General features: G+C 32.9%; 1 long non-coding RNA gene across 1 annotated transcript; it reads left to right on the forward strand.

Annotated features, from left to right (window-relative positions):
- The first annotated feature begins 263 nt into the window (after positions 1-263).
- LOC113274180 lies at positions 264-1727 on the forward strand. The gene is made up of 2 exons (XR_003322848.1): positions 264-607; positions 1483-1727. It is a non-coding gene; the product is annotated as an uncharacterized LOC113274180 (long non-coding RNA).
- Positions 1728-5183: the final 3456 nt, after the last annotated feature.

Here is a 5183-nt window from a genome sequence, read left to right on the forward strand (position 1 = left end):
TCATCAGTGACTACAGTATATGCTACATTGAGTTAATGGGTCGTTATGTTTCTTAGGAAAATACTAATTTTACAGAAAATGGGCTATTTAGCCAAAAAGATATTTTTTTTGGGTCAAATGGATGGATAAGTTTTCGTCTGGGTGATATGGACAGGAATTAATAAAATTGTAAACTGACAATTATACCCCACCAAAGTTTCATCTTCTTCCAAAACAAAAAGAAAAAAGCTTCACTGTTCAGACTTCTCTTTTCAGAAACATTGAACTTCTTCCCCACTGTCTACATATCTTTCCCAACCATCAGAAATACCATCTTCCTCCACCACCACAAACACCAAAATCACGAATCATCTTTAATTCTCTACCACCACCATCGACGGCACCACCCCATCTCTACCACCACAAAGATGCACCACCACCACAATCGTCCATAGCATCATGTTTCTCTAATAGTATCATTGACACCAAAGCTAAACATCACTACCATTACAGTGGATTTTATGAATGCCCTAATTTAATTGTGATTTCTCGAATTCATAAACCAAGCGCATCGGATTTTATGTAAATCAATTTTACGGGATGAGAAATGAAGAACATACTCAAATTGGTAAGTTTCCAAACCCTTATTTTCTTTTTGGTCATATTTGATTTCAAATTGGTTTCATCTTAGTTAAAATTTGATGCACTTGTATACATATTCTTTTTTAAATTTGTTTATGAATGTGAAATATGTATGTCAATTTTCTTGTTAATGTATTAATATGTATACATGCTAGTTTCCATTTTCTGTATAAAATGTGATGCAATTGAGTTTCTGTTGAATATTTCTCAGCTTAGTATACGGTCAGATGCATTTTCCAGTTTCAGCATGTGTTTCCACTGGATGATACTGGTTTCATCATGTGTTTCCTTTGGATGAAACATGGTTTCATCTTGTGTTGCCCACTAGATGTTGGTACGTGATTTGTTAAACTCGACTATTGACATGTTGTCACAACAGATTTTGTTTAATGTAATTAACTAAATTCTAGGCATATGTTTAGTTCTAAATTTTTGCTAAAACTCGCTCTGAAAACCAATGTAGTTCTGAAATTTTCACCTTCATGTATGTGTTAATGTATTTTTTTGGTAACATCATCTGTTACCACTGGATGAAACTGGTTTCATCTTAAATGTCGTTGGAAGAAATCTTTGTACATCCTGTGTTATTACGGGATGAAAATGGTTTCATCATTTGTTGATACAGGATGAAACTGGTTTCATCTTGTGTATCCACTAAATGAGACATTGCATCTTAAGTTATTACTGGATGAAACCGGTTTCATCGTGTGTTTCCACTGGATGAACCTGGTTTCATCCATGTTTCATCATGTGTTGGCATTTGTTATTGTTCTTTCTTTCATTTATAAAATGCAACCTAAATCAAGACTTGATTTTGTAGTCCTAACTACGGAATGTTTTTTCACTACTTCATGTAATCAGTGATGACCAATGGTGACGCCTTTGAAGATTTAGAAATTCCAAGAAGGAAGATGCGTCGCATATGAAATACTCAGTGATGAGAGCAATTATTGAAAGTTGAACGAGAAAGGAGAGCGTCGTTTCAATAGGTTGTTTAGCAATAGGTCGCTACAAAAAAGATGTTGAATGTTTATGAATTTGGATATTCGTCTATGAATGTAAATACCTTAATTGCAGTTCAATTAATATGAAAGAATTAACTTAAACTAGCATATGTTTTAATTAGTTGATGGTTTCATATAATCGTTAGAATATGCAGGCTGAGACCAGATATGTCCTGCCGAAAAATACTTTTTTTTGTAGAATATGAAGAATGAAACTGGTTTCATCCAAGCCAAAAAATATCTTTGTCGGAGTGTGCAGGGTGAATCTATTTTTTTTCTTCTAAATATGAGGGATGAATCTGTTTTCATCCTATCCAAAATTTTATTTTAATTTTCAAAATATGAGTAAGAAACTGGGTTCATCAAGCCATAAACAATGAAGAGCATCTGCAATCGTAAAAATAATCAATCCAAATGATTATTTTGGATGAAACTGGTTTATAATTGGATGACACTGATTATTTTCGTCAAAATATGCTGGATGAAACTGGTTTCGTCCAAAGAGAAGTGTCTATTTATGAGTATGTAGAGAATGAATATGTGTTTTTGTCAGAATAAGCATCATGAAACTAGTTTTATCCTACTCAAAAATTTGTATTTCAATGCAGGATAAAATTGATTTCATCCAGGCTTAATCTGTGATTTACTTGGATTTATTCAAGTTTTACTATAAGAAATGAAAAGAATTCATAATTGATAAAAGCAAAAATTCATTATTATATGGTACAAAATGAATTTAAATTGTATACTTGTGTATGAGCTACATCATTTATGTATACATTTTCAATCAAAATCCACATTCCAGAATTGAACGACCTCCTACGCCTAAGTCGATACCCTTCACTTATCCTCCTAAATGAGGAGTTTCTAGAGTTTTCACCATTAGAAGAAGCTAAAGAAATATTGAGGAATGGGAAACCCACTGCTAGAAGAATCTCTTTCTTCGTCGTAATAGCGATGTGGACTGGTAGGAGAAGAAGCTCTTTCAATGTAAAATTTTTGTCAGCGTCACAATTATCTAGCCTCTCCATTAACAACGAGTACCTATCAGTTTGGCCTTGAGAGAGTGGTTCCAACGTGTGAATACTATCTAAGTTCAAAATTGGTAGAAATGAACCTGCATAGAACATCGGTAATGAGCACCCCACTCTTATTAAACTGCTCTAGACTTTTGTTATAATTATTTACAGTGAAAAATTAAATTAGATGTTGCAACAAATTTTAGTGATGAAGTTTGGTTAACACGTACAAACTCAAATTGCATTCCATACATTTAATAATTCACAAATAAAAAAAAAATCACTTTAAACCATTTTTCATCATCATGGCCTAATCAAAGACAACCCACCTGATACTTCCAAATACATAAGTATCAGTAAAAGCCTCCTAATCCATCACTACATAATCCCTTAATTCATCAACATATACCTAAAAATCAAACCACAAAATTGGAATTCATCTGTAACAACTATTCTAACCCAAATTGAAATCAAATTGGTAGAATGAATAATTTAAGTTTGGTATCAAATTCATACAACCCAAATGGATTCAATCAGAATCATAAACTATCAAAACAGAACATCAATAGCTAATAATGATACTTCAAATTATAGTGAATCAAAGAATCAATCTCATAGAATTTAAGTTTGGAATCTCATGAAAAATAAAGCATTACGAGAAACCCATTTTCTCATTCGCATAATCGATTAGGTTACATGTACCTCTCTGCTAGTGGTTGCAGCGGCGATGGTTGTTTTTCCGAATTATAAGTCAGAAACGATGGTTTTATCAACTGCCGTAATAGTGACCGTGATTAGATCTGGTATTGTTGGGGAAAAGAAAGAAAATATGTTTGAGGATGAAAAAGCCTGTTCTTCTTTTTGGATCGAAAGTCTTTTTCACCCAAAATTAAAGAAAACAAGGACGTATTGGTCCACTCCAGTTAATTAATAAACAAAATTCTGGGTGAAATATCCAAAATGGATATTTAAACAGTATTTTGTTGATTTGTGTCCATATAAATAGTATAAAATCCTACAAATCTATTTCACCCAGGAATTATTGGTTTTGGTCTTTTTAACCAATTTTGTGCTAATTTTAGTACTACATAATTATTATTCTAAGAAGTCGAATCGCGAGATTTTAGGATTTTTGGATTCGATTCTATAAACAAAGATTCAAAAGAAAAATGAATGACTACCCATTATCAGGAACCAGACTCGGTTGATTAGGTTCGTTTCCGGATCATAAAATCAGACCCATTAACAATTTTAGTCCAAGGGGATTATCCGTTTGGACCCATTAAGAATTCAGGTCCAATCGGACAATACGCATCGGGCATCCGCGAATATTGGATACCTGGTAATTCACTCTTTACTTCACCATTTTAGTGAAATTCTAAGTACTAGTTTCGATTTTGATCTTTTTTCATTCTTTCCATTATATTCAATCTTTATTTAGAACATTAATAGAGAAATCATTTCATGCTTTTATAAAAATAATTAACATTCTAGCCAAAAAAAAGAGAAAGATACGATGTTTTGAGATTTTTTGAAAGTCATTTTAAGAGTCATGTTGTGACGAGGTCATTCTCGTGACAACTACCATAAAGATGCATCTTTTAACCATTGGATCTTGTAGATGTTCTGACCACAGTTACTCCTTCCCTCTAGGCATGACTTCCTTCAATTTAACCAACCTCGTCAAATTTTTGGTTTGTCTTGTCTTTTCAAATTCCAAAACCTAACCAGGGCCGTTCTTGAAAATAATTTGCTCCAAAGCGAACGAATTTTTTTTTTGCCCCTATACAACCATAAATTTTTTTCTTGTGTACGACTAGAATGTCACTAATACGGCCGCCGAGATTTTTTTTGAACGAATGGTATAGTTAATTTGTAATTCTGATTTGCAAATAGAATACTAATACAAAAATAGACAACTAAAGTTAAAATAAAAAAAAATCGATAATCAAAAGTGATCCTAAAGAAAATTTGTATAGTTTGAGGAAGATAATTAAAGAGGTAAAAAATAAATGCTTTTGCATTCAAATAAAAATCTATTTTAGATTAGTCTATTAGTTGTGGTTATTAGTAAACTAGCATATGGTAGGCGCGATGGAGAAGAAAAAAGGAGTATGCATGACCGGGGAAGAGAATGAAAGAGATGGGAAAAATCGTTCATATTATAGTTAAACTATATATATAAGTCATTTTTAGCCCTTCTAATTTATATAAGTAATAATTTAGTCCATCTGTTCTTTTATTTAATGAAAGCCCCCATCAGAAATGGGCTTTTTGTTGCCTCGGGCCTGTGTTGCCTGCAAGTGGGGCTTGCCTATCAGGACCGGCCCTGACCTAACCCATCGGACTCCCAAGTTTTGAGGATACTGTCCTAGATCATATAATCAAGGATTAACCCCAAATTCTTCTTATGTGGATTTTATTTTATACGAGATCTTTTATTTTAACGATTTCCTACGTGTTTGAATAATCAACCATGGTCCAGGGACCATATATTTTGCCTAGAGACAGATCCAAAGAGTACCATAATTTGTAACAT

Source organism: Papaver somniferum, chromosome 4 (assembly GCF_003573695.1).
Source record: "Papaver somniferum cultivar HN1 chromosome 4, ASM357369v1, whole genome shotgun sequence".
In the NCBI taxonomy this organism is placed as follows: Eukaryota; Viridiplantae; Streptophyta; class Magnoliopsida; order Ranunculales; family Papaveraceae; genus Papaver; species Papaver somniferum.